The following is a 15,026-nucleotide window of genomic DNA, read 5'->3' on the forward strand; positions in this document are numbered from 1 at the left end:
GGCAAAACACAATACATTCGCTGCTTCCTAAAACAGGAAGGAAAGCTGGCAAAAAATTAGCCGATGCTGTAAATGCGTAAATCACAACGCCTATTAATATCACTTCTCCATCAGTCAGACACATGATCTGATCATAATTACACTTGTGCTTTCCATGAACTGTCGTTGCTTTAGCCTCTTATTTCAGTTACAACCCTGACAGTGGTAAGTGATCGTTAGAGCAAATAAAAAATATAAAACATAATTCAAACCGATGTGTGCATTGGCAACACACGGCTCAACAAGCCGACAAACAGCCTATATGTAATTCCCTCCGCTGAAAATCTATATCTTTCATAACAATACCCATCAGGTAATTTGTTATTTATTTATTTGTTGTTAACGGGGTTGTTGGTCTCTAAATGTTTTAACTTTTATGAGCGCACCTCTCTCTCTCCGCCCACCGAGCTCCAGCTGATCTTCTAAGAACGGTGACGCCGTTATCAATCGAGTATTGATTGGTCAGTAAGCGGTGCTTTTACACCGGTTGATCTCTGATCTCCAACATAACCTGCTCCCGACCAGGTTAGGTGTTCAGCATGAGTTACCACGGCGATTTAACCCGGTAACAAGTGATCCACCGTCGTGATACAGAGAACCCTGGGTTGAACCTGAAGTTACCTCGTTAACGCCATATCTTGTTCGTAGTGCAGGCCTCTGGTTAGTGCAGTCTTTGAAGGCTGTCAACTGAACCCTCATGTGAACCAACCAACTGGACTGAGACTGCTTAAAAAGGTCCTCAGTACAACCATGCTATTTTTTCATACAGCAGTGCAGTGGCTAGTGGATTTTAGCATGATTTCAAAAGCGAAACTACGTAGTAATCCATCTGCTGACCGTGAACTGTTTGGGAAGTGCTCTTATTATTTAATCAGTAACATGTAACAGTTGTTGTTTTTTGTCAAAGATTTTTTTTGGGCATTTCAGCCTTTTAACCCTTGTGTTGTCTTCCCGTCAACCTTGAAAAAAAACACTTTTTTTCTGACGTTTTTTTAAGACTTTTTTTCACAGTTTGTTTTTGCTTTTTCCAATGTTTTAAATTGTAAAATGTTTCTTCTACACATTTTCAGCGCTTATTTCTACGTCCCATTTTTTCTCAAAGTCAAGGACAGCTAGATACGAAAATGGGAGAGAGAGGGGGAAGACATGCAGGAAATTGTCACAGGTCAGACACGTGTTGGAAACGCTTCCAACACGCTTGTGTGTCGCGAGAAAAATAGGCGTCGGTCCTATTTCTAGTATGCACACGTTTTCGGCTCGGCTCGAGCTGTGCCCGAGACGTGCGAAATAAAAACGGACACGCCACGCAGCTGACACGCTCACGCCACGCAGCCAGTGTGAAGCCGGCCTAAGTGAGATAACAGTTAATAGTCACAACAACAGGAAGTGATGTTAAGGAAGTTCCTTTTTCCTATGGGTTCATAGAGTGAGCATCACAAAGTAAAATCCACTTAAGCCTTTGCCTTACAGTCTGCAAACCGGCTTCATCCATTAGTTATCCATATGTAAGTAAATCTGTTTCATCGGATTTTGAAATTGAAAAGCCATTGAATTTCCAGCACAAAATATCTATGCATTGAAATTATATATCTGGATTTTTTGCCTCTGAATTTTCAACAACTAATTTTCACCGTTATTTTTCTAAGTTCATAGAAAGCTGCAAAATGTAATGTTTAAAATTCAGTGTTAACATCCGGGAACCCAAGGAAAAGTATACCATTCTAGAATCTAGATCTGGAGTGTGCCATAGTAGCGGCAGCAGTTAGTTTTTAAAAAGGCCAGTCAAAGACATCAGTCAGAACACTGTACTGCTATTGTCAAGAGGTTACAGCTCGCAAAAATAACATTGGAAATGTTAAAACACAATACTGCACCTTTTCATATCTAAAAAAGATATATCTATATATATATATATATATCTATATATATATTTACATATATATATATATATATATATATATATATATATATATAAAAGAACCTATTGAACTTGAATCAATAGTTTGCCTAGCTCTGCTGAAACCGTTTGCCTTCACTTAAAAAAGTCAGTTTTAGTGATGTGAATGCTGATTCATCTTGAAAACATTTAGGGGTTCCAATATGTTGAAATACTGTGTTCTGTTGGCATTTTGCACAAGTCATTTTGCTGTCCACAGGATGTTACTGTATTTAGCTAGTGCTGGTGAGGTGACCCAGTGATAAAAGTCCTTGGGATAATGGAAATGTTCCTGTTGGACCCACAGGGGAACTTCATGTTGGAGACATAACTGCTGACTGCACGGAACAATGCAGCTTCCTGCAGGTGCAGGCCCCTTTGAACAGAACTCTGCTGCTTCCCGGAGGTAGAGGAGCCTTCGCTGGGACGGCTTTAGTCACGATATTCTCAAGAGAAGCCTGTGTGACGTTCACCTGCTTTTATTGCTGACATTGTTTTAGATGATGGTGAGGATGGGGGAGATGAGAACAATGTGATCAGCTGGAGATAAAAGGCTAAAAGAGAGCAGATGAAAAACATTGCAGATATTTCACTCAGGGATTCTCTCTCTCTCTCTCTCTCTCTCTCTCTCTCTCTCTCTCTCACACACACACACACACACACACACACACACACACACACAGACACACACACACACACGATCATTTCATGTTGCATAAGCATAAGTGCCCAGAGCAGTAGTGCGTGCATAGCTTAATGGAAAGCAATTCCAGTCTCCTATTCCTATCTCATTCTTAGCTTGCATGTCCAGTGGTGTAATAGTTAGAAACTTGATGTAGTTGGAGTAGGTGCTCCCAAAAGAGTGAAGGCTCTTGAAACAGGAAGTCTGCCTTGTTGCAGCCATAAATTATCTGCAGTTCTGATGACAATAAAGCGTGTCATTATTAGCATGATGCTTCGGTGGCAGGAATTAAAACCGGTCGAGATGTAATCTCGCAAAGCATCTCCACAGCTCTGTGGAGTAAGGTCTGGCTACACCACAGATGCATTCTGGGATAGGAGGAAAACATGCTCTAGGTTGTTTGCATTTTTTTAAATCAATCAAAATCATCTTGGAAGGCACTAAGCTCTGGACGCAGCGACGGTGGCTCTGCAAAATAGTCTCAAGAAGGAACTTGTTTTAGTGGAACATTTACACCCCGCAAAAGAAAACACTGTTACACCACATACAATATGAAATGAAGCTAACTGTTCACACAATACAGTAACGTGAGCTATTTAAATGAGCTGGAGTCATGGTTAAACCTCATTAGCTCTTACTAGTGTATCACCATGTGTACTCTGTCTACAGCAATCCCACCAATCGGTCCCAAAACGTCCCACTTAGAAAGTAAATGTTGTAAACATATTCTTTATAAATCTTTACAATCATTCCCTCAAAGAACCAAGCAGGCCTGCTTTGTTGCACCATCCAAATATTCTTTAAAACTTGCCATTTTCAGCGTGAAACGTTAGTTTGCTAGCTCAGATGTTGGTCTTTTGATGGACATCTGGGGAAGCGCCGGATGTTCATCTTGTCAGGCTCATACTGGCAATGTATTTTTGTCGATCCGGACTAGCCAAGATGAAATGGGCTCATTAGCTGTGATTGGACAAGGCTGATACATTCCTGCATGCCAAACAATGCAGGACAAGAGTGGTATGGTAATGTCCCGTTTGTATTAAACATTTCTCATGCACTGTAGGCATCACTGAAGCAGCACTGAACTGTGTTAATACTGGGAAATATAAACCCACTGGCACATGGTGTACACAACCTCAACAAATCAATTAGAATGATTCACAATGGCTCGGTAAAAATGAGGCTCAGTAATTAATTAAATCTCTTTATTGATGATGTCTAAAAGGTTTGTGTTGCAGAGAAGGTGTTGCGCTAATCTATCGCTTAATCTTGTAATCTAATCAGAGAATGTTACTCGTTTATTTCGCTGGTGGGGGGAGGTCGAATCAGAGGCTTGAGGGATTGCAGGGGTGTGCTCTAATTGAAGGCACTTGTCTGGTCTCGTTTCGTCAATCACAGTGCACGGGTAGATTCAGAGCAACGAGTGGCAGGGTATTGGACGCAGCTTGTGCGCCGACACCTTCAGTGATCTTGGCTGATACAGACATGATAGGTGCAGACATTCAGAGTGATGGCATTCTGCCGTAATGTAGGAAGACTCACTTTACCGATAGATCAATCATGAAAGCAGCTGTGCAGTGGCCTACTTGTACATTTGACTTAGGACTGCTTGATTATGGAAAAAATCATAATGACAATTTTGGTCAATATTGAAATCATGAGTAATTAACAAGATTACTGATTGACTTTTGGAAAGATGTTGCATTTACTGAAATCCCCCCCAAAAAAATCAACAGTAAAAAAAACAAAAACTGTGAAATTTCCCTGAATACTTTCCCCGTTGAACGTATTGATTTCCCCTTAAAATAAACAATATGAAGGTTATATTCAAATGTTGGCTGAGAGAGTTTAGCCACAAGAAAGTTTTACTGCATGATACACAAGCACTGAACTAGAGCTGAAGATCCCGAACCGGGTTCGGTCTTAATTTCTATCTACTACTTTCTATGGGGTACTTTCCATAAGATCATCTCTCAATGCAAATCAAACCAGCTGTTAGGCTAACTGAAATAAAACCATGCCAGTCTCTAGGTATGGTGAAGGGTATGTGATGATGTGGGGGCCAAGGGAACTTTATCAGGATCATAGTATCCTGGATCCATGAAATAACTGGCCTTTAAAAATAAACATCTGCCTGCCTCTATGGGAATTTAACATAGGGGTGTACTGACTTATGCCCCCTGTATTTTAAGGAAGAACATTTATTTATTTACGATACATTATTCATTCACAAAAAAAATTGGTGTCCTTAAATGTTTGATTTTTCCTCTTTTTTTAAATTAAGGCATTAAGATCAATTTCCAAAAGATAATTTTTTTTATTCCTCTTTTTAGTCAACTTTAGCATGGGTGTGCTAACTTCTGCACATGACTGTAAATGACTCATTCTTGACAAAAGGCAAAAGAGCTGTGTGCGTGCATAATTTCGTGCTGTAAACGGGTTTGGGTTTTTAAAAAGATGTCAATCAAAATGTACTTGTCGGGCTCGAGCCGAATTCTGTCGGGGTCCGGCGTTGTCGGGCCGAACTTTTAAGGCCTGATTACAGCTCTACACTGAACTGCCCAGAAGTTTGTGTAACAGCTGACTGTTTCCTCAGTTCCTCCGTCTCTTTTCTTTCTCTGTGAAATAAAGCTGCATTCAAGTGCGGTCGGGAACGACAGAACAGCACTCCCCTTTCCGCGGAAGTTTAATCACCTTAGATATGATTGCTATTTCAGTGTAAACAAAAAAAGACAGAGGCAATAATGCATGAAATTGACAATAATAATACTTTGTTTACATTTCTGAATGTGCATTTGTTAAGCATCATTCAATTAAAATGTGACGTGAACTAAAATAAAACAGCAGATTGTTTCTGTATTTATTACCAACTCATTTATCATTAATACAGTTAACATGAAGAAATTTGATTTAAGGTGTGCGCCCCTACATTTTCTGCATGTGCCCCTAAAATGTTCAGTTAGGGGCTATAGTGCTCCTAGTAAAAAAAAGTTAGTGCCCCCCCACCCCCTTCCTCCTCAAAGTGAGCGTGTTTGCCACACATTGGCACTCATTACCAGCTACTACCAGCTTGCACTGAGTGGTTGTTGTATTCATAATGTTGTTTCATGCAGCTCTAAATGAGCTAAATGAGCTCTGTCATTAATCTGCCTTTGAGTCCTTCACCCAAAGGGTTTATTTATTCCACCAGTATTAGCACTAATCTTCAACATTATTAAACATACCCAGTGATGGGATGAGACTTTGTGTTATTTTGGCATTCATCTTTAGCCACAGTGGTCTAATCCAGAATAAATCTATGGCTTTGGTAGTTGCTGTTATGATGGATTGTATGATATTAAAGTAAATTATGAATAAATAAATAAAGAGTTTGATATTTCAAAGTTAAAGTTGAAGGTATTGTTGTACTGATGGTTCAAAGTCTGGTATTATGGTACAGCATGTGCTTTGAAAATACAATATGTATACCTACATCCCATCGTCTAAATCGTTTGGTGTAAGGTGGTCATAAAACTCAGTCCCAGCTGTCTTAAGTCAGTCTTTTTCCCCTCTTGACGTTCCGACAAAATCAAAAGTGTTTGATATTATCGTAAGTTTTAAGTCTTGGTAGTAAAATCTCCGACTAAAACCTCAGACATTGTGACAGATTGTTTTTAGATGTGAGATGGTGTCACACTTTAGTCTTTCCAAAGTCTTTTCAGAGTCTTCTACTGTATGGTAGGCATTGAGCAGTGTACCACAGATGCCATTTTTAATTAATCACTTCAGCACTAGCAGTGGTTGGCACAGCACATGCTACCATATTCACTGTCAGTATCTGCAGAACCAAGCACTCGTGTTATGTCTTTAACAAGTTGGCTTTGAGCTTGACCAGCTGTGGCATTTGGAGGAACCGTAGGGACTGCAGAAGCGGCAGTCAAGCATTACGCAACCTTCGCTAAATAATTCACTGTGCGCTATGCATATTACATTTGGCCCAGAGTTCCCATTTGGCCCTTAGACTCTGTACTCCATTGGCTGTGCATCCTCAAAATCCACTTTGCACTGTTTCCAACCCCCCCCTCTCTCTACTTATGAGACTGCAGCCAGTAGCTGTAGCTGTGCAGCAAAGTCGGCAAAGAATTCTCTTAGAAATGGTTGTACGTGCAATACATAAAATATTGCAGTGGAATGAAAACAGGCGATTTAAGTTCCTAACTGCATGTGGTATCTGATTCAAAGTGTATGCATTGTGTTATTTTGGACAAAGCAGGAGTTTTAGTACATATTTTTGATAGATTTTGAGCCATTATTTGGCAAATAAAACAAACTGGACTTAGTACAGAAGGCAGTGACTTTGTTTTTGTTCAAATACATTTTTGGGACATTCAAGACATCCTTTATCATGTGGATAAGTATCTTGAGTCAGTTTTGTTGTTTGTTTTTTTAGAAAAATAATGGGTTGTCTTAACAGTAACTTCCAAAAGCCCAGGACAAACCAAGGCAGAACACCATAACACCAGTTACCGCTCTTTGACTTTGTTTTGGACCGTTCAATTTGAGTTAGGGTACAGGATAGCAATACAAGTATAGTAAATGGCTATAAGTAATTGTAAATCATCAGAAATATAGGCTATGATCACTACATTTTATAGACATGTTACTATTATGATTTTGTAAACGGTGATCAGCAACCAAATATTGATAATGTGGAGGTTACTGCCTTTTGCCATGGCGTGACCTCTCACTTTTTGTAGACAATACAAAGGCAGAGTACAGTAACTTCAAAATAGAGGTCAAAAATCAAATTTGAGCTTTGATTGTTTATGTAGATACATTGCATCTAATTGCCAGATTTCCACTGTTCTACCTATAATTCATTTGGCTGGATAACTAAAAAACTTTGAAGTCATTTTTCTCAGTTCTACACTCTGGCGAGTTAAGGTCTTTTGCCTTCGTACGGCAGTATAGCAGTCAGATTTCAGACATCTACATTCATTTATAACTTCATCACAACGTCTAGTTCTTGACTATCAAATGCCGGGTACACACTACATGAGAATCAAGCTGATTCTGGGCCAGATTCCCCCTCCCGGTAATGGACAGCAAAGCCCCAAGTTTTTGATGGTTCTAAAGATTGCACAGGCATGTCTGTGCACATGCTGAGGAAGGGCGCTGCCCGAAACGTCTGTTGTGTGGCAATAAAAGTATCAAATTGGAGTGCTGTGCTAGTACCTTTATCTATGATTATTCACTTTTAGGATCCAGCACCCAGCCTTCAAAGGTTTTTAAGTGTCTGTGTGAGTTGAGTGCGTCCAGTCCTATTTTGTCTAAAGACTATCTTGCCAGATTTTCCTGTGTGAGGTATGTTAAGTGTGTGTTTTTACATCCCCTGATCTGCTCCAAAGTCCATCCTAGCCGCACCGATTTCAAATCGCAAAAATTGAAAATGTTCCATGTTATGTTCCGATATCCTGTTGTATCCTGGAGCTTATTCCGCTGATCAGCGGATCACAAAGGGAGGGAGGGGGTAGAGGAAACAGGGAGTGCTAACGGCTACAGTGCAAACAGAGCATTAGTTAGCTTCATGGTTATCCCCCACGAAACCGAAGTACCGCAGGAGAGCAGTGCTCAACGTTAACCGTTTGACTGTGGTGCCGGCGTTAGCAGCGGGTAACATCCGTATGAGCAATGATCTCCCGCAGAAGCCCAGCCCGGGCAAGATGTTTCTTCCAGCCCATCGTCCGCCTTGGTTGTATACTTTAAAGTCACTTCAGGGTTAGAGATTTCCGGTTTTGAGAGTCAGAACTCTGGTTGTTTGTGTGTGGTCTGCTGTTTTGATTAAATCCTTACTCTCCGCACACTATAGGAACAAACCTGTTCATTACATGTCTTTATATGTCAGGTCTCTCCCATTTTTAACATCTGTTAAGATGTAAAAAAAAATCTTTTAGTTTGGGCCAGGCATTAAGTAGGATAAAGTTGCTATGACTTCTGGGTAAATTAAGACATTTTTTTAAAACCAGAAAACAGCGTTCTCTGGAAACTCTCCCTACTCATAACTCCCTCCAACATTGGTAACACACAAATGATCAGCCATATTTCTCTCTTATTGTCAGTGCTCTGTGCAGCACAGTCAAGTTCTCCCACACCAAACAGAAAATACCCTTTATTGGAACTAAGGAAAATAAAGTACCCAAAACTATGTGGACAGGGTTTTCCACTTTTGTCCATCTTAAACCTTCAAAGAATTACACTAAATACCAATGCAGAAGGTGCTAAGAGCCACACTTTAGTCACAAGACTAAGTGTATCACTCCACATACATTTGATATCTACTGTGCCATTATCATTTCCTCACAGGATCAAAAATAGGCACACGCTTAAGAAATGTGACACATAATCACCGGCTGCTATAGTTAGTACTGAATGCTGTTTTTCATTATAGCTGCCTCCAGTCAGTGTGCAGAATTAATCTCTTATTTTACAGTTATGTGGGCAGCAGACTCGAGTGCTGCACAGTTACAACCCGAATGGATCTGGCGTTTTCAGAGGAAAATTACAATGGGTCTCCTGTCTCACTCATTGGCTTACTGAGTCCAAACACTGGAAGGGGGATATCATTACTCCAGCCTCATTTATTTCTTAAAGGAGTCCTGTGTATGGCTGTTTACCAAATGTATGGGAATAAATACTTACCTGTCAGATAATTCCAAGGATTTTTAGCATTTGGGATTGACAATCTGGGTAAAATTTAGTTTTTTTTTTTTTTTAAGGGACACGATTTTCTCACCTTTTGCTGATGCCGTGCTGTGAGCTACTAGCCTGAAAACTAATCTGCCAGCTCATGTTTCATTTTCTCTGGCAGACACGTCTGGCCCTCCTCCTGTTCACACAGATTTCCAGCTGAAGAGGACCTGGACAGGCCAATCACAACCATTTCTCTCATGCGGCACAGGTTTAAGACGATGTCTGTTACAGAACGTAACTTACCAGGTTCACGAAACTCAGGTCAAACTGTCAAACTAGGTGCTCATCAAATATGAATGAAGATTCTTACTTACTGTATTGCCCATTTCTCACCTCAAATGTTTTCAGAAACACATTTCAGTGTACTGTTTAGCTGTAATTTGAGAAAGTTTGTGACCTGGCTGCCATTTTTTCCCTGCTTTAAGACAGACCCAGCACTGTCGCTCAGAGTTATGTGGTTTTGTTTCTCGGATTGGTTGTAGGTCTACCTAACTGCAACTAGAGCCATTTGGTCTGCACCTTTGATAACACCACTTTGACATTGAAAATGACCTGAGAGGTTTGCATTTGCGAACCAGGCTAGTGAGCTACAGTATCAGTAGCAATCATGCTGTGGAGGTTTTGTGTCTAAAGCTTAGCAACCCTTTTTGTGGAACGTTAGCCAGCTGGATTTGGTGACGTTTCTCCCTCAAGCAAGACACACAAAAAAAGTATCTGTGTGGTAATTTTTCGGGGGGATTGTGTTCATCTTCTAGGGATGTTATCTGTACTACTGGTTCACTTTCATTAAGGTGTGTTAGGCCAGAAAGCGAAGGGAATTTTTCACATTGCGTCATTCATACACATTTAACTGCTGGGCCTGGTTTATTTGTCCCAAGCAACCGGTGTCCCAAATGTAGCGTGCTAGCTAAATAGCTAACACTGGGATTCACGAGCTGTGTCTGTGAAAATGTACCTGTGTATGTTCATCGTAACCTTGTGAATGAACCAGACAGTTTCAGTCATTTCCCTCCCGTCTCTCTTCTTTTTTTCTCTTGTCTCTGTACGTTTGTGAAGCAGATCCATAATGCTCTGGGATACACCGTGAATTTTTCACACAGTCTTTCAACTGCGCCGTCCTGGAACATTTGTCTCTAATCACGTCTTTCTATTGACTTCGGCTACGCTCACAGGCAAAAGTGGTCTAAATCTAATACAGATGTGATTTTTTGCAATTTCTCCTCATTCTCAACAGTCATATCAGAATTACCACTCACTCATATACTCTATCACCCGCCCCTGTTGCCATACAACCCAACTCCTACGTGCTTACTCCGGTAATATGGGTCGCCTGAACTGAGTGTCCTGCTGCGAGAGTCTTGAGGAGAGGCGTTGCAGTTAAAAGTAGCCCATGACATCCTGACATTTTGGATGAAATCTGTTTCAGTGAAGCCATTCAGATCACGATCCCACCACTCCTGGCTCCGACTCCACATCCGTACACACTTCTGTACAGAAGCAGCAGCCATTGCTCCACAAAAAGCCAAAATAAGAAATTTGGCTTTCTTTCTCCTCATGCTCGTTATCATCTGCTCACAGATTTGCTGGCTTCCACTGCACATCAATTTAGAAAGGAAACCTAAATGCTGACATTAGTGGCCTCCATGTTTACTTCCGTACAACAGCATGCTGCATGTGACGTCTTCGTTATTGTTTTTTTGCACATGAGGGTCGGTTCAGGTTCATGACCAGTTCAAACTGGAATCTGATATGGGCCACATTTAAAAAATAATAATGTGAACAGCCAAGCAAAAAAATCAGAGCAAAACAAAAAATCTGGATTAAGCACTGCAAGACTTGCAGTGTGAATGTAGCCTTAAATTCTAAAATCTGCTATATATATTAAGAGAGAACAGTTCAACATAAAGCTAAGCACTAAAGCAAGGCGTACCATAACTAATATAAGAGTGCAACAGAGGATGATACTGGACAGAAACCTGCAGACCCGTCATGCATTATGACTCTTAGGTCTTTTTTTCTTTTTTTTCCTTTGTGGATAAAGGCAGATGTGAATTTGAACTACAAAATTGATGAATCCCACAGATGTTTTTTAATCTTTCCTACGTGACATTTCAGAACAGATCTGTTCGTGTTTCCTGCCTGAGGCCCAATGGCTAAAACGCTGCTGCATATTAAGTGACGTGAAGTGTGCGAGGACTCACCTTTCCTTTCATGGCTCACTGAGTACTGACAGATTTAAAAGAGAAGAGGAAGAGATGGTTTCATGACTAATACCAGCTTACCAATTTCTTTTTTAACATTATTCTTCATTTAAACCTGTTTCTAACTAAAACACAGATTTGATTTTGATGTGCACCATATTTCTGGCTAACGTCAGTGAAGATAACATGACAGATATTAATGGTATAATCTTAAATGAAGCTGTAAGGAGCCCTATCAGGAAAACATATTTACTTGCCTTAAAATAAGACACACAAAAGCTGCAGTGGAAGCATTCGGCATGTACAGTGACCATTGCTTAACCCACCGAAGTTACAGAGTTAAGCGTAGGCATAAAAAAAGCCCTGGCGTTTCATTATTCATCAGGGTACAGGCGTAGGGTATTACTTATACATTAGAGTCTTAGCTTGTTCTTTTTCTGCTACGAACATTTCATTATTTAAGGAGACAAGTGCAGAGCAGTACAGAGGCCTATGGTAATGTTTTAAAGATCACAGAAATGAGTTCCTTTTTATCAGCTCTAAATATTCATTTATTACTCATAGGCATGCACCGATTTCAAGTTTAACACTGCCGGGCATCAAAGGAAAAGGACTTTGATACTTTAAAAATGACCTCCTCGGAGACATATAGAGTATATTTGGAGGCTAGTTTTTGCCCCTGGTACCTTTCTGTGTTGTTTTTTTGTTATAAGTGAGCTATTTCCATATCTATCTATCTCCATACTAGAGCCTTTCGTGGGACTGTTTTTTTTTTTCCCATCACATTCCCGCCATCCCATTACTGCCCACTCCTTCAGTGTGTGTCTGTTCCCACCCACTCCCGCAGTTTGTGTGTCTGTGTCTGTGTGTGTGTGTGTGTGTGTGTGTGTGTGTGTGTGTGTGTGTGTGTGTGTGTGTGTGTGTGTGTCGGCTTGCGCTCACACCCAAAAATTTGTCCGTGCTTTGTGTTTGTTGGCTTTGCTGTTGAGGTCTGACTGATTTGGGGTGGGAAGGCCACTTATTTTTGATACAATGTGGGTGATGTGGATGTGTTGGTTTCTGTTGGTGGAAGTTAACATGTTAAAGAAACATGGGGGAACAGTAGAGCAGAAAGAAATTACCTTCTCATGCATAATTACATTCATACTATTGCAATTCTAGTGGGGCAAAGGGACTTTGTAATCATTTATTTATTGGTTTAGAACATGTGTTGTTGGCTGTTTTTTTTTTTGCCCAGGTTGTTTAATTTAGTTTAGTTTCCATGTCTTTTAACGCGCTGTAACATATTTTATGTTAGTCCCTGTTGATGGGTCCCTTAGGTTGCCATAGAGGAAAGGGGTAAGGCGGAGAGCCCCGGGAAGAACAAGAGAGAGAAAGTAATATTCAGAATTCTGAGAAAAAAGTCAGAGTCAGTCTTTTTGACTTTAAACTCAGAACTCAAATAAGTTTTTCACATGTAGCCCCAATCCTCTTTCGTACAAAGCAGTCTTCTACACTATAGGTCTACATCAAATCTAGTTGAGATCAGGCCATTCAGAACAACCAGTACAGTCCATTAAGACAGCAGTAGGCCTAGATTGGTCTTAAATGGCTATATTGGTCTCCCTTTTGTTTTGTTTTACATCACTGGTTCACTGTTTTTATGTGACAGTGAAGGTGAGGATACAGCCGCCACATTTGATAACAGCAGGAGGAACTTTGTGGAGCATTGTGGAAGCAGGGGAACCTATTCCTCAGGGTGCAGATTGGCATCCAAATACAGCATCAGCAGCTGTTTGAGATTAACCAGAGGCAGACAGCTGTGCTTACTAGTAAAGCTATTCATTACTATATGAGTCTCAGTGGCATCGGATAACCTTAGGGACCCTCTCTCTCACACACACACACACACACACACACACACACACACACACACACACACACACACACACACACCCACTATGTATTATCCGTTTACAGTGCTAGCCAGACCATCGGACATTTACAGAGAGACATACAGGGCATTTCTCTTTGTAACTGTTTCTGTAGATTTTTAGAAGATGAGATAAAGGTCGATAGAAACAGCTTGTTCAAGCATTCTGTGATGTTGTGGAACCTGCTTCTGTTTCTGCTGTACAGACAAAACATTCATGTCTCTCTGCCACTAATTGATAAAGACTTCACTCCACCTGAAAGACCCCAAAAATAATCAAAATAACAGGTGTTGGGTCTGTGTAGAAGCAGTTTACCACAGGGTACGCGAGGATCAGAGGAGACGAATGAATCCGTAAAATGAATACTGCATGTCTCTAGAAATATGTTACAATGACATTCTAATCCCTTACACTACGCACGCATTGCCATGTCCTCTTCAGTATTTTCACATGCAATGATTCACGTTTTATTATCCAGACATGTCTGGGAATTTACTAAAAAAAAAAACGGTCACAACCCATTAGTAACTTCCTGTCATTTTGATGCATGAATACAGCCCGGTCATTATAACTTACGCTCCGTGCCACAGGCCAAAGACATGCAGTTTGATTGGTGACTCCAAATTGGCCGTAGGTGTGAATGTGTGTGTGAGCTGTTGTCTGTCTCTATGTGCCAGCCCTGTGATTGATAGTTGGTGACGTGTTCAGAGTGTATCCTGCATCCTGCCCAAAGTCAGCTGTGATTGGCTATGACCCGTATCCACGACCCTCGGGATTAAGCGGGTATAGCAAATGATGGATAGATGAATTGACTTAGTTCTATTACTCTGCTCAACATTTTGGTGGCTAACTGTACTAGCATACATGCCTACCACTTCTTTACAAAAGTTCCAAAACAGAATCAGCTCTTGTTTAAGATAACATGGTTAATCATGGTCTGCCACCAAACAATATACCTCGCCATGTCTCCACTGTCGACTTGTTAATGTCATTGCTCACTTTACGGTTTGTTAAAACAGTGATTCATGTGTGGTCAACATTTTATTTACTGCTGAGGGCATGTTGCCCAGACTTTGTCGCTGCTTCCTGACTTTTTGGTTTCTTTCTCGCTAGTCTGGCCAAACGGATTTGCATTTCTGGGACAAAGCCGACATCCATGTCCCTCCCATTCCGCTATCGCCACAAACTATTTTGCAAGGACCCCGTTGCTACATCCAGGGTTTAGTGCCACCCAAGCCAGTTGTGATTGGTTTTAAGAAATACAAACAAGCCAGAGTGTTTTTTTCCCCCCTATTCCAGAATAGATAGGTGGCGCAGCCAGACCATACTCTAGCGCTGACAAAACGCTGTGGGGACTTTCTGACTTACTTGCCAAAAAAATGCTATATTTACTTACAACAGCACTTTTGAAGGATGAGTAGTTTCATATGCACATGTACATTTGCCAACCTGATGGATAATGCCAACAGTTAAAATACAAATCAGGGGACACGTAATTATTATGTATTTTCTGACTTAGCCTGTGG

General features: G+C 40.7%; 1 protein-coding gene across 1 annotated transcript in view; it reads left to right on the plus strand.

Annotated features, from left to right (window-relative positions):
- The window catches only part of dpp10 (dipeptidyl peptidase like 10), a 129,834-nt gene that overhangs the window by 55,214 nt on the left and 59,594 nt on the right, over positions 1-15,026 (plus strand). The gene's annotated exons all lie outside the window — the stretch shown is intronic.

The sequence above is a fragment of the Sander vitreus genome, chromosome 11 (assembly GCF_031162955.1).
Source record: "Sander vitreus isolate 19-12246 chromosome 11, sanVit1, whole genome shotgun sequence".
NCBI lineage: Eukaryota > Metazoa > Chordata > Actinopteri > Perciformes > Percidae > Sander > Sander vitreus.